This window comes from Ambystoma mexicanum, chromosome 3p (assembly GCF_040938575.1).
Source record: "Ambystoma mexicanum isolate Mex_15411 chromosome 3p, UKY_AmexF1_1, whole genome shotgun sequence".
NCBI lineage: Eukaryota > Metazoa > Chordata > Amphibia > Caudata > Ambystomatidae > Ambystoma > Ambystoma mexicanum.
This window is the reverse complement of record NC_090925.1, coordinates 885,341,562-885,362,114: the sequence shown is the minus strand read 5'-3', so window position 1 is coordinate 885,362,114 and position 20,553 is coordinate 885,341,562. Positions and strand designations below refer to the sequence as shown.

The following is a 20,553-nucleotide window of genomic DNA, read 5'->3' as shown; positions in this document are numbered from 1 at the left end:
CCCTTGTGGATCTTGCTCTGTCTGTCAATTCACCAGGAAAATGAAGGAGTTCAAAATTGGGCCAAAAACATGGACATTTACCACTATGACAAACTGCAAAACCGCACATGTGGTATACTGCATCCAATGCCCGTGTGGCCTTCGGTATGTTGGTCAAACTTCACGACCGGTACATATTAGAATATCAGAACATCGATCTAGAATCAGGTGTAAAACACTTACCGCACCCCTAGTAAGTCACTACATTGAGCTACAGCACTCTGCTAATGACATATTATGGTGGATTCTGGATGTGGTCAAAAATACGCCCAACATAACCCACTGCCTCCTACAGAAGGAGGCTCGATGGATCCATCGTTTATCCACTCACATTAATGGACTTAATGAGGATTTCAGTCCAATTTAACATGTTTTGGCTTCCATCCCACACCTGGGTTTTGCCTTGCGGGCGGCTGCCTCCTTCCAGCAGCATGTGTTCTGCTCCCCAGCCGGACGCTTCTCCGCAGGCTTCTGTCTGCTTTCCGGCGCGGCAGCTTCTCTTAGTTGACGTTACAGAGGCCGCTGTTATGGCGCCCTTTTGCATCCACCCAAGTGAGTGACATGCAGGTGGGGCAGCTCTCAGCCTATCCACACATCTTATTTTTAGGCCCAATGAAATGGCGAGTTAGGCCTTCTGCCCTCTTTAGGCTATATGAACATTCGTGCTCGCTTTGCAGAGTGTTGCGAGAGGTTTTCAAGAAAGGCTGTTCCCCTCGTACATCTGCATTATACTTTGGTCAAGTCGTTATAGGTAAGACGCGATTTTCTCGTGGGTTCTTTCCTTAACACAGTTTAGTGTTTACTGCATATATCCGTCCATTCTTCTAACACGATTTCTCGTGGGTTCTTTCTTAAACACAGTTTAGTGTTTACAGTATATATCTGTCCATCCCTCTAACACTTTTCATCATTTTCTATTTTTCAGAGGCTGTACACCTTTTATGCCAGTGATATGGGACCACACTAGCCTACCCGACGCATGTGCTCTCCGCACTATATACTCCGCAGACTGCACCTTTCAACTGTGCATGCTATCTAGTTACAGGATTTAATCCACATGTGAGTACATACCTCTACACTCCTCTCCCTATTTGGATAACCTCTATTTGTACTTTTCTTCACTTTTATTCTGATAAGTTCCCCCTTCCCTTTCAGTTGTTGTTTTTTCCAACCTGACCCGATGCAGTTACACCAAGGGCCCTGTTGGTTCCGCTCTTCAGGCATTACTGTTGTGGGCCCCTGAGCCCGTTTTCACGCCTGTATTTCTAACTTTTCCACAGCCTACAAAATTGAGGTAATTGATTTCCTAATTTATTCTCTTTTAAACAACAAGGGCAACTTTACTCAAATTTTGGAGTTCACTCCCATTATGCTTTTAAATTTAATTCCATTTTCTTTCATGTCTGCTTCCCCACAGGGTTAAACTGTTGTGAGGTTCTTTCGCCCTGAGGAAGGCAACTTTCAACTATGTAAAGAAACTATGGCCAGACAGGCGGCATTTCAGCCGAAACGTTGTTGTGATGATGTCAACCTTGATTTTTCTTGAAATATTTTTTTGACACCTACACGTAGGCAGACCTGTCATTAGGAATATTGGAGTTAGAGTTTGAGAGGATACGGTTGTTCTGTGTAGAGAAGGAAGAACTTTTTACCTTAAGAACCGTCTATATATCTTCTCTCCACTAGTACTCCATTCCTTTTTTATTTCTTCTTTGTGACTTTACAACAAAGAAGAACCTATTTTAAAAAATATTTTTTTCTGTTTCTCATAAAAAGAATAATTGATTGTTTTCTGTTCTTTAAACAAAATTGTGAATTACAACTGTGAGTGTTTTAACAATTTCTGTTATACTTCTTTGTTATTACAACCTTTATGCTCATCAGGATTTTCTTTGTCTAAACAATAAATATTTCAAATAACTTTCTAGAAATTTGCCCTTTTTGTTTTCAGAGAATTTCATAAAAATGCATGATACCAGAGTTTGGTACTTTTTTGAACAATTTAATCATGTTGATTTTGATACATAGCAGTAAGGGATCTACGGTGTTATTTTGGTCTTTTGTCCCCTCCTTTTCTGCTCATGGGGCAAATCCCCCCCCTCTTTCTTTGTTTGCATATTCAGCAACCTGGTTGCTTGGGGATCGTTCTTTATAGCTATCTCGCAATTAATGAGGATTCCTGAAGAACACACTTAATTTATGTTTTTCAGAGGTAGGTATTTATAACCTCTTTTTTCCATTGGCTGTGGGAGTGGCTTCCATGGCCTACCCTTGGTAGTTCTGCATCCCCACTGTTGGGATCCCATTGGTCAAGCAATACGGAATGGCAGAAGCACAAACTTTCAGCTATTCGCTTGAACAAACCGCTGAGATTATAGGAGGCCCGTCTTTATTTGATCAATTAGGATCAGGAGTGGGGGTTGCCCAATCCATATGTTGTGACGACATATTGAAACTCAAAAAAAAGCATTTTAGGACAGAACTCCATGGACATTTCCTCCGTGAGTATTTAAGGGCTGACACCATCCCGGCGGGATTGATAGTTCGCCATGAACCTTGTCTGTTTCTTACAGACAAGGAATACACTACTACCTTTAGCCACATTGCCATTAAATGCAGTAGGGACCTTATGGTCCTTACCATAAGAACTGCCCAGCGTCTCGGGGCAGAAATACAGAAGGAGCTTGAAAAGGAAGAGAAAACCTTTTTAGAGAACACTACTATCTCTAATGCTCGTGAACAATTAGTGAAAACTAATAAACTCTTTGACGACTTTAAGTCGACCACTCTAAGCAAAAAAACAAAGAAACTTCAGTTTGACATACAGGAATTTAAAGTGGATAAAATATTCCCATATATCACAGAGGAATATATTGAAGCCGCCAAAACACAGTCAACTTCCCAACCACGAAATAAAGGCAGACGTAGGTGGGTGTCTTTTTCCAATTCTAGCAGTAGCAGCTCAGACGGTCAGGCCAGACAAGACCGGCAATCATCACAAGCCTTTGGAAATCACCCACCCCAACAACCTTTTTTACCACCGCAGCCTTTTTTAGGCAGAGGTGGCCCGGGAGGGCCTTTCTGGGGGCAACCATGGTTTCCCCCCTATCAACAACCGCGCCGCCAATTTCGCGGACGGCGTCGTCTGAACAGGTAGTTGAACAAAGCGACATACCAATTTTTAATCTTGCTAAAATTGATCTTACATCTCCTCAGATTAAAGTTCTCTCGAAAGGGCTTTCATTTGTGCCCTCACAAAAAACGGATTGGTTTGAAACAGAACTTGAGGTTCGCCGGTTCCTTAGAACAGTGCGCCTCAAAGTTTTCTTTAATGAACATGGAGGAAATGAGCAGGAACTAGACACTGGCTTACGAGCCCCTTCAACCTTCAAGCCCCAAGACAATGAAGTCACAAGAGAAATTTTGACCTTTGAAAAATGTGTCCTTCGAGATTTAGACAAACTCAAAAGTAATTCAAAACAGAAATCTCTTAGACATAATCTCTCTAAATTAGAAAACTCTGCTCTCACTGAACTATCTAACAACCCCTCCATTGTCATAAAACCTGCAGACAAAGGAGGTGGAATTGTAGTTATGTCTAAGGCTCAATATATCAACATGATGGACACGCTATTACAAGATGATGTCAGCTATAAGAAACTGAGGAAGGATCCCACCCGAGACATTCGCACAGAAATTGAAAGCGTAGTACAATTTGCTTTAGATCGCAAATGGATTACGGAAAAAGAATCTAAATTTCTCATTACCAGTCAAAGTCGTATTCCGACTATGTATTCTTTACCTAAGATACATAAAAATCAGGAAAACCCACCCGGAAGACCAATAGTGTCAGGCTGTGGTTCAATTTTAGAACCACTTTGCAAATTTATTGACGTATTTCTGAAACCTATTAGCGTAAAAACTGAGACATACCTCAGAGATACGACTGACACTATTACTATCTTTGAAAATCTTGAATTTGACAACACTACTCAATTACTGGTGACAATGGACATCCAATCCCTCTATACTAGCATCCCACAAGATCAAGCGATAGAATGCATGCGAGAAGTTCTCCTGGAATATGATTCTCAGGATCGCGTTCCACATAACTTCATCTTGGAACTTATGGCCATAGCTCTCAACAAAAATTATTTTGAATTTAATGGCCAGTTTTTCTTACAAGTAAAAGGTACGGCTATGGGGGCTGCTTTTGCGCCGAGCCTAGCGATTCTCTTTATGTTCAAATTTGAAACTCGTCACATTCTATCTTCCACCAATCCCTTCCGCTATTCTATAACCAAATGGAAGAGATATATCGATGACATCATATTTATTTGGACAGGCACCAAAGCCGAGCTAATACTCTTCTTTGAATGGTTGAATAACGTTGATCATAATATCAAGTTCACCATGGAGTCTAGCAATATTCAGATCCCTTTTCTAGACTTAATAATTAAAGATGATTTTGGAAAATTGAAGTGTTCGCTTTTCCGTAAAACCACAGCTCGTAATACTCTCCTACATTACTCCAGCAATCACCCTCGACATATTAGGGATAATCTACCCTATGGCCAGTTTCTCCGGATCCGGCGAAACTGTTCCGAGTTATTTGATTATTATGAACAAGCAGATAAGCTTAGCAGTCGCCTTAGAGACAGAGGTTATCCTAAACGATTGATCACACAAGCGTACAAAAGGGCTCGGTTTACTGACCGTGACAATTTGCTAACGCCCAAACAAAATTCCAATTCAGTACTGGATAAGAACAATTCACAGATGACATGTGTATTGACCCATGGGCCTCAGACCTTCGAGATTAAAAAACTCATCTCGAAATACTGGCCCATTGTCAAAATGCATCTGCCAGACACACCTCCTCCCCGCTTTGCTTTCAAGAGGGGCAGCAATATTCGTGACAAACTTGTGCACTCTTCCCTTAAGAAAGCCGCCCCTAGAATAGGACTGTGGGACCTGAGGACCACCACAGGGCATTTCCCTTGTGGATCTTGCTCTGTCTGTCAATTCACCAGGAAAATGAAGGAGTTCAAAATTGGGCCAAAAACATGGACATTTACCACTATGACAAACTGCAAAACCGCACATGTGGTATACTGCATCCAATGCCCGTGTGGCCTTCGGTATGTTGGTCAAACTTCACGACCGGTACATATTAGAATATCAGAACATCGATCTAGAATCAGGTGTAAAACACTTACCGCACCCCTAGTAAGTCACTACATTGAGCTACAGCACTCTGCTAATGACATATTATGGTGGATTCTGGATGTGGTCAAAAATACGCCCAACATAACCCACTGCCTCCTACAGAAGGAGGCTCGATGGATCCATCGTTTATCCACTCACATTAATGGACTTAATGAGGATTTCAGTCCAATTTAACATGTTTTGGCTTCCATCCCACACCTGGGTTTTGCCTTGCGGGCGGCTGCCTCCTTCCAGCAGCATGTGTTCTGCTCCCCAGCCGGACGCTTCTCCGCAGGCTTCTGTCTGCTTTCCGGCGCGGCAGCTTCTCTTAGTTGACGTTACAGAGGCCGCTGTTATGGCGCCCTTTTGCATCCACCCAAGTGAGTGACATGCAGGTGGGGCAGCTCTCAGCCTATCCACACATCTTATTTTTAGGCCCAATGAAATGGCGAGTTAGGCCTTCTGCCCTCTTTAGGCTATATGAACATTCGTGCTCGCTTTGCAGAGTGTTGCGAGAGGTTTTCAAGAAAGGCTGTTCCCCTCGTACATCTGCATTATACTTTGGTCAAGTCGTTATAGGTAAGACGCGATTTTCTCGTGGGTTCTTTCCTTAACACAGTTTAGTGTTTACTGCATATATCCGTCCATTCTTCTAACACGATTTCTCGTGGGTTCTTTCTTAAACACAGTTTAGTGTTTACAGTATATATCTGTCCATCCCTCTAACACTTTTCATCATTTTCTATTTTTCAGAGGCTGTACACCTTTTATGCCAGTGATATGGGACCACACTAGCCTACACGACGCATGTGCTCTCCGCACTATATACTCCGCAGACTGCACCTTTCAACTGTGCATGCTATCTAGTTACAGGATTTAATCCACATGTGAGTACATACCTCTACACTCCTCTCCCTATTTGGATAACCTCTATTTGTACTTTTCTTCACTTTTATTCTGATAAGTTCCCCCTTCCCTTTCAGTTGTTGTTTTTTCCAACCTGACCCGATGCAGTTACACCAAGGGCCCTGTTGGTTCCGCTCTTCAGGCATTACTGTTGTGGGCCCCTGAGCCCGTTTTCACGCCTGTATTTCTAACTTTTCCACAGCCTACAAAATTGAGGTAATTGATTTCCTAATTTATTCTCTTTTAAACAACAAGGGCAACTTTACTCAAATTTTGGAGTTCACTCCCATTATGCTTTTCAATTTAATTCCATTTTCTTTCATGTCTGCTTCCCCACAGGGTTAAACTGTTGTGAGGTTCTTTCGCCCTGAGGAAGGCAACTTTCAACTATGTAAAGAAACTATGGCCAGACAGGCGGCATTTCAGCCGAAACGTTGTTGTGATGATGTCAACCTTGATTTTTCTTGAAATATTTTTTTGACACCTACACGTAGGCAGACCTGTCATTAGGAATATTGGAGTTAGAGTTTGAGAGGATACGGTTGTTCTGTGTAGAGAAGGAAGAACTTTTTACCTTAAGAACCGTCTATATATCTTCTCTCCACTAGTACTCCATTCCTTTTTTATTTCTTCTTTGTGACTTTACAACAAAGAAGAACCTATTTTAAAAAATATTTTTTTCTGTTTCTCATAAAAAGAATAATTGATTGTTTTCTGTTCTTTAAACAAAATTGTGAATTACAACTGTGAGTGTTTTAACAATTTCTGTTATACTTCTTTGTTATTACAACCTTTATGCTCATCAGGATTTTCTTTGTCTAAACAATAAATATTTCAAATAACTTTCTAGAAATTTGCCCTTTTTGTTTTCAGAGAATTTCATAAAAATGCATGATACCAGAGTTTGGTACTTTTTTGAACAATTTAATCATGTTGATTTTGATACATAGCAGTAAGGGATCTACGGTGTTATTTTGGTCTTTTGTCCCCTCCTTTTCTGCTCATGGGGCAAATCCCCCCCCTCTTTCTTTGTTTGCATATTCTTGGAAATGTCATCTGCTTTTGACTGTTATTAGATCTGTCCTATGGAACAAACTAATGAGGTTCAAGATCCCCTTAGAGCTAGTACAACATTGTCACGATTCTCTTCCTTCGCTCCCATTCCCACCACTTGGGGGCATGATTTGGGGTTTATTCCCGAATGGACTTTCCTTACGAACCTTATGCTACAGTGCTGTGATGAATAGGGAGCGCTAAATCCTTATTTTCCAAGTTACTTCCCTTCCGGATCCATTCCAGGTTTTTGACAGCCAGTATACTGCTTTAATCAAATGACTATGCTTCCCAGAATGCCTGGCCCACAGCTTCATCTCCACCCTTGCAGGACAAGGCTGGGTGGAGGATAGGCAACACCTGTGGCTGCAGGTGCAGCAAGCAGCACACCTGCGGCGTGTGCTCGTTAAGCAGGTTTAAAAGCCTCAGTTTGCTTCAGTCCAGCGCTGGTCATTGATGCAGTGTTCCTGTTTGTGACTGGTCCCTTGTTCCTGATTCTTAGCCTTGTGCATAGTTCCAAGTTTCTATTCTTTGTTCCTTATCCCTGGATTTCGAATTTATGTGCTTAATTGATTTCTGCTTCCCAGATTCCCTTTCTGTCTTTTCCTCTGTTTACAGGCAGCATTTCTCGGTGCTTTCCCTTTTGGTGCAGCCCAGTTTGCCTGTGTTCTATATTTCTTTGACTTTGTCCTTTGCTGCTGTAAACCTTGATGCTTTAGTCTTTCCTATTTATAGCTTGGCTTCCTGCCTTTTTCCTTGGATGGGTGGGGGAAGTTTTCCCTTGTAATTTCGTTTTCCATGCTCCTGTTCCTTTACTTTCTCTTGGAATCCATTCCATGTTTTCCCTTGCACCTTTGCTTATATTTCCCATTGATTATCAGGTGTGGTGTGGTGTGCGGTTGTAGCTAGCTCCTGTGTGAATGCCTATGTTTTCCTCACTATTCTGTAATCACTATTCCTAGTTGCCCCTCGTCTTGAGTCTTATGTATTTAGTTATCCTTCCATTGCTGTTACAGCCTTTTGGGGTCCCTGTTTGATCAACAGGGTTTGTGGGCTTGCTGACATTCAAGTGGTATTTCTCGTCCTCGTGAGTACTGTTTTTAAGTTTCCTTATTTAATACCATCAAGAGTGTTAGATCACAGATCCTGTCGTTGCTTGCCCTCTACGTGGGCTTAGCGCTGTCAGTACCTGTAAGAGCAATTGTGGGTAAGGAGCTTGCCGACTTTCCTTGCAGTCATAAGGAGCATCTAAGTGCTTACCCTACATCCCTTTTCATATATTTGTATTGTTGTCACACTCTGTTTGCACTCCTGGGTTTTATTATACATGAGTCTTGGTTCCTGTGTGCATGTTGTTTGACTCAGAGCTATTCACTGTGTGATTTTGTGCACATTTCCCTTGCCATATTCACTGCCTTTGTCCTTAACTGACAAACGTATGGCTCTTTTACATCAAAATGCAACATTTAGGATCAGGATTTCCAAAGAAGGAGCACTTACAAGATCTATTGCAACCTTTACAGGAGTCAAACAAGGCTGCATCTTGGCATCAACCTTGTTTAATCTATATCTCTGTGATTTTGAAGAATTGTGGAATGTTCCCAATATAACATCTGTGAGGCTAGGTAAGTCAATGATGCATTGGCTTGCCTTTGCCGACAACCTAATTCTCTTTGACAGGACGGCTTGTGGTCTCCAAGTCAAATTGAATCTTTTTCTTCAATATGCATTAGCAAATAACTTGCAAGTTAATGATCTTAAATCCAAAATAATGGTATTTTCTAGAGCCCATAAGATCGGAGTCATGTCATGGACCATTGGAAATGACCAAATAGACTGAGTTGTGCAACTGAGATATTTGGGATAGAATCTTACCAATGCATGGTCTATAAGTATGTGGAAGTTTTCTTTGTTAGAAAAGCTTCGACCTTTGACATCACATATGAAATGTTTATATGCAAGGTTGTGTAAATGTTCGCTACTTCCACTCTTAAACTATTACTTGATGAATATTGAGCCCATTTTGTTGTATGGTTTAGATGTGTTTACTTGCCTTGGGTGATTATTTGAACTATTTACAAGGATGCGCCTGGAAAGAGGTCTTATGTCTTGCCAAATCTATGCTAAATGCTATCATAAGGCATGAATTGAGACTTATCTCTTTGCAGACTGCAGGCAACTTTTTCACTTTGCAAATGTGTAGTCCCTCCACATAATTCTTTATATGTGGATTTGGCTTCAATGATGGCAGATGCCTGTTCCACTTCAGTTAATGTATACAGACAGAAGATGCTTCTACTCCTTAATGAAATTGATTCCACTGAAGAAGAATCCATTAATCGTCCTTGTGATGTTAAAGAAAAAACTCTTTAGATGAGACTGGTGATGTACAATTCACCTTATAGAGACATATAATTATTTAAACAATATGCTAAGTACCCCGGGTAAAGTGTCAACTTAGTACTTACCTGAAATGCTTCCTATGCAACAAGGCACAAGCACTTTACATGCAATTTCGCCTAAATCAATTTGCTACTAGAGAACGTACTAAAAATTGGCCATCTTTTAAGGATTTACATACTTGAACAGACTGTCGATTTTGTTAAAAAAAAAGTCTTTATACATTACGACATTGGATAATCGACTGTCTGTATTTTAGTCATAGTAGGCTTAGATTCTTTAACTCTGAAATAAATCTTGAGCTCGAACATGCGCAAGACCACTTTTGGTCTAGACTTATCTGGGGTGAGAACATTACTCTGATCCGATCTCTATATAATTTTTCTAAATTTGATCGAGTCACAATTAATGGAGCTGAAATAAAATCTGATGAATGATTTGTCTATATTTCTTCTCTTTCATGCTAGTATTTAATAGTTGATCAAATTGCATGTTAGTGATATGTTTTAATATAGGATGATTGTATTTGGACTGATTGTTAATCAAATCTATGAATTGGTAGATGAGTGTCTTTCATTCTTATTTCTTGGCTTTTGATTTCTGTTAATTTTGGAAAGGTTTGAAATAAACCAGATAGAAATAAAAACAATTTAAAAAAGAAATTCCATGTTTTTGCACTACGTCTTGCAATGACCAAACTGAGGAAACTGACCAGACTGGTGCTTCATGTGACGCCGAATGCCGTGTAATGCAAGGTATGCAATTTTACTCTGTGATTAACATTAAATGGTCAACTTCATGAAATATTTTTTTTATTTTTTCATTAGCATACATATAGCCACTTATGGGTTTTGTATACAAGCCCATTCATTCATTAAAACACAAAAACCCAAAAAAATCAATATCAATTGGCAAGTTCATTTAAAATCCCTAATACATAATCACACTGTTTACCAACATAAAAGATCAAGTTAAATCATTTCCCGCCATAAAATGTTGCCAAATGTCATTCAAATTTAGCCCTGTCGCGTCGTTTCCTACATTGTGCTAAGAATTGTAGTCGAATCATGCATATATTGTCATGAACCTCAGATCACGCCCTTTTTGGACCACCTGGTCCTTGTCTCAATGGGGCTTACATTCAGTACTACTTCCAACATGGCCATTCAGAGCCGTAGCCCTTGCTCGCTCCATGCACTGAGCGCGGCGCGCTATTGCAGAGTAGCCCAGACGTGTGTTTGTAGCTCGCGGTATTGTTTCCTTTATCCCAGTGCTATTACCCACTCCTGTCCCTTTCCCCCTTCCTGGTTCCGGGCATTTCTAGCCTTTTCAGTCTCCCGGATTCCTGGACTCTGCGATCCCGGAACTAAACGCAACCTGGAACCAGACGAGACTCGAGCAGCTCTGTTCAAGACCAGGAGCTTTCGCAAGAAGGCAGCGATCGAAGACACTGGCAAACACCGGACCCAGTTGAGAAGGGGGGAACTCCTTGACAGTTTGAGACGACACCCGATCGAACCTAAAAACGAGATGGAAGCCGCTGTGCAGGACTTAATGCGACGCATGCAAGAATTATCAACCGAGGTTCAAAACCTTAAGGCGGAAAACGCAGCGCTCAAACAATTGGTCTTGTCCCGGGATTCTGCTACAAAGGAGGGTGCCCTGTTGGGCGGTATTGTTGACAAGTATGATGGTTCGGCAAAAACACTTTGCGGATTCCTGGATTCATGCCTGGTCCACTTTACCTTTAAGCCCTATTATTTCTCGACTCCTAGGGCTAAGGTGGCTTTCATCATATCCCACCTTTCCGGCAATGCCTTAACTTGGGCAACACCCCTTGTTAACTCCGGCAATGCCCTCCTAGACGACTACAATGGGTTCATACAGGCCCTTAAAGGCATGTTTGACCGTCCAGAGTAGGTCTATACTGCCCAAGAACGCTTGCTGGATTTTCAACAGAGCTCCCAAGATATGCTCACTTATGTGACCAGATTTAAACAATTGGCTTAGGAAGCAGACTGGTCCTCTGAGGCTAGTTTTACCCTGTTCAGGAGAGGCCTAAACGATGATATCAAGGATGAACTGGCCAGGGTGGCCAGACCAAATTCATTCCAAGCACTAATGGACCTGGCCTTGCAAATAGACTTTCGCATCCAGGAAAGGAAGGCTGAAAGGAAGAAATCCAAGGGAAACCCACCCAAGACGTCCTTTGAGAGCACAGCCAGAATGGACACAAACCCAAGTCCAGCCCCAGGACCTGAACCCATGCAAATTGGAGCCTTTCGTGGACCCATATCACCTCAAGAAAGATTGAGAAGGATCCATACGGTTTGTGTATGTATTGTGCTTCAGACAAACATTTGGTCAGGGAATGTCCTCTGGCACCTCCTCGGCGTTCGGGGAACGCCAGCTCCCGATCCTAAATGGAGCAGAGATTCGGGAGAGAGATGTTTGCTCCACATCAATTCCATCCTTGAACTCTCCTGGACAAAACAGTTTGGTGATACTACAGGCCTTCCTGTCACCCTCCAAAGACAAGACCTATCCGATTCTGGCCTTGGTGGATTGCGGAGCTATGGGAATTTTCATTGATCAAGACTGGGTTGTTAGTCATCATATTCCGCACGAGACACGAAACTCCATGCAGCCGGTGGAAGGAATTGACGGAAGACCCCTCTCTTCAGGACCCATAAGCCTGCAGACTAAAGAGATCCAACTTTCCATAAACCCTCATCAAGAGCGGATTACATTCGACATCATTAAGTCAGCCCATTACCCCATGGTTTTGGGTATGCCCTGGTTACAAAAGCACAATCTGTATATCAATTGGACAGCAGGATCATTATTCCTGGGCTCAGAGTTCTGTATGTCCCACTTTCTATCCCTGGATCCCTCCTCGGTAACTCCTAAAGAACTACCAAGAGACCAAGAAACACCACTCATGGTTTCCAATGTCATACAAGTTCCAGAGGCCTATCAGGGATATGCTGATGTATTTTCTACTGCCATAGTCCAGGCCTTACCCCCTCACAGGCCCGAAGACTGTGCCATAGATACGGATCCCTCAGCTGTAATTCCTTATGGCAGAATGTTCATTCTTTCCGAACCCGAGAAAAAGGCCCTTCGGGAATACCTAGACACCAATCTTGAAAACGGCACCATAAGACCCTCGAAATCTGCAGTGGGTGCTTCATTGTTCTTCGTTCCCCAGAAGGATACCAAGGAACTCAGACCTTGCCTCGACTATAGAGGCTTAAATCAATGCACCCTCAAGGATCGGTACCCACTGCACCTTATCTCGGATATCCTGGAAGCTGTGAGAGGAGCCGTAATATTCACCAAATTGGATCTCAGGGGTGCCTACCATTTGATCCGTATCCGGGAAGGAGACGAGTGGAAGACCGCCTTTAGAACACCCTTTGGTCACTACGAGTACCTGGTCATGCCCTTTGGACTAGCCAATGCCCCAACAGTATTCCAATGTTTTATGGATAGGGTGTTCTCTAATATGCTGTTTCTCTTCGTCATTGTCTATCTGGACGACATATTGATTTTTTCCAAAGACCCTCTGAAGCATGAAGGACATGTTAAGGCAGTTCTACAAAGACTCCGGGAACATCACCTCTTAAACGAGCCTGAAAAATGTTTGTTTCACGTTACCTCTGTGCACTATCTGGGATTTATCCTTAGTCCAGAGGGGATTGGCATGGACCCTTCAAAAGTAAAGGGCATTCTCGCCTGGCCTACTCCCAAGTCCGTGAAACAAATCCAATCCTTCCTAGGACTAGCCAATTTCTACCGGAAGTTCATAGCCACCTTTTCCGAGATTGTACAACCCATAGTGGCTCTACTAAAGAAGGACACCCCATTTGTCTGGTCAACATTACAAGAAACTGCATTTCAGCGTTTAAAGACTGAGTTCACACAAGCTCCCATTTTGGCTCAACCTGATACAAGTCGACCCTTTTTAGTGGAAACGGATGCCTCTAATTACGCTATAGGAGCAGCTTTGAAGCAGAAGATGGAGGACGATTTGGAACACCCCGTTGCTTATCTGTCAAGAACCTTAACTCCTAGTGAAACGCACTACTCCGTCCTAGAAAAGGAACTCTTAGCCATTCGCCAAGCCTTCACTGAATGGTGACACATACTTCTGGGAGCCAGACATCCTGTCCAAGTCCGTACTGATCATCGAAACCTTCAGATTCTACAGTCACTGGAGTGCAGGAACAGTCGTTAGGCACATTGGGCCCACTTTTTTGCCCAGTATCAGTTCCACATTACCCATGTCCCTGGATCACAGAACCTGATCGCTGACGCCTTGTCTCGCCGTCTTAACTACGTGACCACTGAAGATAAGGCATTTCCTAAAATGTTCTCTCCCACGATCTTCGTAGCCCAAGCAGTTGATCTCCTGGAAGAAGTCCGATCGCAAACTCAATCCTCGGAATTATGGAAGGACATTTCAACACAAAATCTCTGGAAATTAAGAGCCAAGGAAGGCTACTTATTCAAGGACAATGCACTATTCATTCCTACACGGAAGTTACAGCAAAAAATAATAAACCTTTGTCATGACACACTCCATTCCAGGCACCGAGGTATCACCAACACCCTCCGTCTTATACAGAGACAGTTCTGGTGGCCTAAAATGACGTCTGACGTACAGCCATACAGCAATACATCCAGGCTTGTATAACCTTTGCCCAAAATAAACATGATAACAAAAGACCGACGGGTCTTCTTCTGCAGCCCACTCTACCCTCCAAACCATGGGAAATCATCGCTACAGACTTCATAGTGGAGTTACCACCTTCCCGAGGATATACTACCATCATGGTCACCATAGATTTGTTTACCCATAAGGCCCATTTTACGCCACTGATGAAACTACCCTCCTCTTCAGAGCTAGCTGGAATATTTCTGGGACACATATTCCGACTACATGGGCTTCCTTCCAAGATCATATCTGACCGGGGTCCCCAATACATTTCACAATTCTGGAAACACCTATGTCGGGTACTAGGAATCCAACGTGCCCTCTCTTCAGGATATCACCCCCAAACCAACGGAGCCACAGAACGTGCAAATCAGACCCTGGAACAATATCTCCGATGTTTCGCCACCAACGTCCAGGATGACTGGTCTCTCCTGATACCCGTTGCGGAATTCGCTTACAACAACTCTGAACACTCAGCGCTACAGACCAGCCCTTTTTATTGTAACCAGGGGTTCCATCCATCGGTCTTACCCTCGGTTCTTCTTTACCCTACACCAGTACCTACTGTTGACTCCTGGATCAAAACTCTTATCAACATTCACCGGGAGGCTAAAGAACACTTAGAGAAAGCCAGATCACAAACCAAGAGGTATGCGGATTCCAAGAGAAGACCAGGTCCTTCCTATACAGTCGGTGACCGAGTGTGGTTGTCATCAAAACTACTTCCCCGACACTTACGACCAAACAAGCTGGCTCCCCGCTACTATGGTCCATTTCCCATCAAGGAGATTATCAATCCTGTCTCATATCAAATTAAGCTACCTGACTCCTGGAAAAGAATTCATCCAGTTTTTCACACATCCCTATTGAAACCCTACATCCAATCCTCTCAAAAATCCAGTAGACTACCTCCTCTACTGGTTAACAACCAACTGGAATATGAGGTGTCCCGGATTTGTGACTCCAGGTATAAGCGGGGCCATCTTCAATACCTAGTGGAGTGGAAAGGATATCCTCCTAGCGAAAGGACCTGGGAACCTATTTCAAATATCAAGGCTCCTCGGTTGCTCAGAAGATTTCACCTAATACACCCGGGCAAACCTGGAGGGAAAGGCCTTCGGAGGAGGCATGCTGTCATGAACTTCAGATCACGCCCCTTTTGGACCTCCTGGTCCTTGTCTCAACGGGGCTTACATTCAGTACTACTTCCAACATGGCCGTTCAGAGCCGTAGCCCCTGCTCGCTCCATGCGCTGAGCGCGGCGTGATCTATTTATAGACCACGCCTTCCGCGGCTCCGCGTGTCTCAATGCTATTGCAGAGTAGCCCAGACGTGTGTTCGTAGCTCGCGGTATTGTTTCCTTTATCCCAGTGCTATTACCCACTCCTGTCCCTTTCCCGCTTCCTGGTTCCGGCCATTTCTAGCCTTTTCAGTCTCCTGGATTCCTGGACTCTGTGATCCCGGAACTAAACGCAACCTGGAACCAGACGAGACTCGAGCAGCGCTGTTCAAGACCCGGAGCGTTCGCAAGAAGGCAGCGATCGAAGACACCGGCAAACACCGGACCCAGGTGAGAAGGGGGGAACTCCTTGACATATATGAGTTCATTCAGCAATCAAGGGCTCTGTAGTTTCAATTGCCATCTCTCGACATAGTCTACATAATCTCAATTGTTGGGGTATGCCCCTCAGAGCACCTTCAATTTCAAATGACACAACCCTATTAAATGTAATGAAGATATAACGTCTAGCAATGTGGCTATAGGGATAAGTATGTACGTATTTACGCAGTCCCGGCTGTACATTCAAGTCTGTGAAAAGGTTGCTGTTAACTTTCGTTGTAAGTTCAGCAGTGGCCCTTTCTATGTCATACATATAAAGAGTCTTCTTAATCATTACTTTGTACTCCAAAAAAAACATTAGGGGATTTACAGGCCCGACCAGGGCATCCCAAAACTCAGCATGCTGACAATGCCTACTGTGAGAAACCAAAGGGTGTCTCACCCGCTAGTCCTCTGGGACTTGTCACCCAGGTGGCCAGGACATGACCATTGCTTTTTGATACAGTTCCTGGGGGTGGACAAGTGCGGGAGGATCACCTGGGCGAGGGGTCTTCAGGGAGTGGGGGTGAGGCAGCTGATGGTGAGACGCGGTATTGCCCCCTTTTTTGTTCGCCTAACCCATCCTATTCTTTTGGATTCTCTGAGGTCCCAACTCCCCTCTCTTTTTACACAAACCCTTGGCCGAGGAAGAGGGTGACTGAGAGTAACAAGGCAAACTCCTAAACATCATACTGGACATGTCCCGCTAATCGCGTCAGGCATTTGACTCTAAGTGCATACGGTTTATAGTCATTCCATCGACAGCCAAAGCATCCAATGCCATACCATCTAAAAAAAGCATCTAATGCATTTTTTTAAAAAAATGTAACGGGGGGTCCCTCCCCTATCCCCCTTTTTTTAACATTTAAAATCCATTTTTATTAAACTAAACCCTTTACTATCTAAAAAAATGCATTAGATGTTTTTTTAGATGCTTTTTTTTAGATGGTATGGCTGTCGATGCTTTGGTTATCGAAGCAATGACCGAATACCGTGCATACACCTGATACCAATTAGCTCTCCCCACACAGATTAAATGCAGAACCTAGAGACACACTCTGAGCAAGGTGGAACACGAGTGCGAGCAGAACTTCTGGGGCGAAGGCAAACCTACTTGAGCAGAGCAACTGACCAAGGGACGAGAGCATCCCAAATCAAAAGGCTGCGTTGTGTTTCTAGAACGCCGGCGACCCTCCCCGGTGAACGGCAGAGTTGGATAGGCGAGGCCAAGCCTGTGGTACTAACCTTGACTCGTGAATTGGAAATCGAAAAACCAAGAAAGAAACGCACACAGACGATGAGTTGGCAAGCAACCTGAGAGACCAGTGTGTGTTAAAGAAAGATTGAAATGGAAACATTTTATTGCAAGTGAAGGTTGCACATGTATGGATGAGACGCGAAGAAAGGCAGACCTGTGAATGAACTTTGCAATAAGGACAGTTGTGAAATCAGTGATACTGAGTATTGGAGGGGTCTGGCCAAACGAATTAGCCCACTCAAAAGTCTCTGCGAAAGGTGCATTATTTTTAACGATCAAGTGAATTGACTTCAAAAGTGAACTAAGCAAAATGTAACCCTGAGAGACGGGGAGAGTGAAAAGCTGAACATTGAACATTGAGTCGAAGCGGTCTGAGCCTGACAGAAGGGGACCAGCTTGAACATTTTGTTGAAAACGTTTTTGAAAGAGCAGATGGAGAGTCTTAAACGTGAAAGGCCAGAGGTATCAGGTAATAATGTCCACATCCATAATATCCCCATACATAATGTCACCGGAAAAAGCCATTGGTGACAATATGTATGGGGTCGGGTTGCAGGGATGTCATCAGCTCCCCTTCTAAAAAATAAATAAATAAATCAGGGGTTTCGGGAGATGTTCAATGTAATAATGTTTTGTGTAGAAGAACCGAGCTGGAGTATGTCATCCTGCCTACGGGGACCGCCTTACTCTGTGTTGTATTACCTGGGGAGGAGAGCTGATTCAGCCAGATTTATTCTTTTGAACACTGATTTTTCCTTCAAATACTTTTCTCCTTCATACACTTTTTGTGCAAAAGATAGGGCAGGCATTAGGTTTTGTTAGCATAGGCCATTTTGAATTGGCAGACTCCGCTAGGACTGTTTTGTTTATCGTTTACTAGTCAAGACTACTCCCATCTTAGTTATAGGGCAAAGTAGGAGCTTTTCCAAACCCAGAAACTACAATAAAGGTTTTACAAATTGTACCTTTTGCGTCAGTGTCATACTTGTGATACCCTGCCTCCGCTACATATGGTGTCAGCGGTGGGATCTGACTTAATTGATAAAAGTTGAGAACCCATGCTAGTAATTGTCCTCCCACCAGAAAGGGAGAACAGAATTATTGAAGTCCTTGATTCGGATCGAATATCTACCATTAAGGTTATCTTATTCTCCCAGCTTCAAATCTCAGTGAGTCAACAGGATTTGTTTTTCAAAACCCAGGTGCTATTAAACACCCTACCGACAACCCATTATCAAATACAACAGTGGGGCTGAATAGTCTTAAAAATAAGACCCTCCCATATATTCATTAGCCTTAGCACCTTAAACCCACCTTTTCCGAACCTTTGTTTTCGGTACCAAACCCCCTTCATCAAAATCAAGCTCAGAAGGGCCAGACGACTTCGAAACCTTCTCTGAAGAGGTTGAGACCCTTTTCTTCTCCAAGTCAGAGAACGTGACAGAGGGAACCCTTAACCCCTCCTGAAAATATGGCCGATATTGAAGCCGTCAAAGCTCAACTGGCCACCCATCAGATTCAGGTCGAGGCTCGCCCTCAAGAAAATTTGACAAAGTTGTTCAAATTACAAGCAAGACCCCTATTACCTCAAGGGATATTACAACCCTTCCAGGAAGGAGAAGACCTAAGGATTTTTTTTGTTTGTTTCGAACAAGTAACTTAAAAGCTGGGATGGGGCAAAAATGTAAAGAAATACTACTTTGGCCCTCTATTAAAAGGCGAGCTACAAACCGCCTATCAGTTGCTTAATCTAGCCTTGGGAGCTACCTTCATATCCATCAAAGACAGACTTGTTAAAAGAGTAGGCAAAAACTAAGGTCCATCAGATTAAACTCTGGCGAGACACCCCTGGAAGTAGGGGAATGTATTAAAAATACTGTCTCACTTTGGGCCAGCAATAAAACTCTGGAGGAGTTAGTAGAAATGATCATCTTGGAACAATTTATCAACTATTTACCTCCCTTTCTACATAAAGCCATATTGCAATGAAATCGGCCCACCCTTAGCCTGGCTATTGAGACTGCCCAAAATCATTCAGATGCAGTAAAATATTTCCATTGCTTACATAAAAATTAAGATAGGAAAGACAAAAATCTATCTACCACTCTCAAAGCCAGACTTTAGAACCAGGACGATGCTCTAAAAGAGAGGACCCCGAAAGAGAGGGTAGAAATAAAAAGACACGTAACAAGGGTAAGGAAGAGCCAAGGAGAGAAGATCCCAGAGGGATTAAACCATCAGCACCCATCTGCTTCTATGTAGCGAGACGGGTCATTTGCCCCGGCATTGTCCCAAAAATAAAAAGGAGGAACCTATGGAAATAGGATGTCTAAGAGGAGAGGAATGGGACAAACACGAGGAAGATCTAGAAACCTTTAGCATATGTGTATGCTGATCCTCAGCTGATTTTACATATAAGAGAGCTCTAGCAAATGGGAGAGTAGTGAAGGCATTAATTGATTCTCGTAGTAAACAGACAGCCATAAGAGCCAATTTAATCACTCCGGCAGATCTAGAAAATGCAACCATGGTTAGAGTCACCTGTGTACACGAAAATAACAAGATCTATCCCCGGGTACTGGTGTACATTAATATTAGAGGGGAATTCCGGCTGGTATCATCAGCCATTATCCCTGGACTTCTGGAAGAGATTATTATAGGAAGAGATTTTCCAGAATTTTCCACCCTTCATCAAGAACCTCCTTTTCCACCGAGAAAATGTACACCGCAAGATCAGTGCCACTCTCATTTCTATTCCCAGACCTTGCTGGTATGGGAATGGACGGAAAAATACCCTCAGAGACATTATTTGTATCAAAGTTCCTCGATCCCAGTTCATGGGCTACTCACAGGGGACTACGGTCAACATCCAGCCCCGACCAGAACAGCCAAAGGAAAACTCTGTAGATATGCAAGAGTCCCTGAGTAAAATGTCCACATGCCCTCTCCAGAGCCCTCAGAATAGGGGACTTCAGAGAAGAACAAAGCTACCAACCTCACATAGGGGAAGGGTATGTGAGAAACCAAAGGGTGTCTCACCCTGACCAGTGGGAAGCTGGGGGGTAACAAGGGCCCAGACAGCTTGAGACTGCCTATCTGGAACTGCAGGCCAATGTCATGATGCCTACCCCCGGAGCACCAGGCCAGGTCCAGCACCCCCGGGAGCAGGCATCACGCCCCCGGGTAAAAACCCAGCAGCCCTTTATAGGGGCTCTTTGGACTCTGTCCTGGCGCCATTGGCGCCAGGCTCAAGTTGGAGATCAGTCCTGGCGCCATAGGCGCCAGGCTCATAAGGGGAAGTGTTTGGTGCACTTACCTGAAGTAGACCATGCTGCACACTCACCTGATGCAGACCATGCTGCATGAAGA

The 20,553-nt window shown here is 43.4% G+C and overlaps 1 protein-coding gene and 1 long non-coding RNA gene across 2 annotated transcripts in view; one reads left to right on the top strand and one right to left on the bottom strand.

Annotated features, from left to right (window-relative positions):
- Nucleotides 1-20,553, bottom strand: part of FBXO39 (F-box protein 39) — a 639,851-nt gene that overhangs the window by 279,120 nt on the left and 340,178 nt on the right. The gene's annotated exons all lie outside the window — the stretch shown is intronic.
- Nucleotides 773-1,908, top strand: LOC138579639 (uncharacterized). The gene is made up of 3 exons (XR_011304107.1): nt 773-1,098; nt 1,195-1,333; nt 1,457-1,908. It is a non-coding gene; the product is annotated as an uncharacterized lncRNA (long non-coding RNA).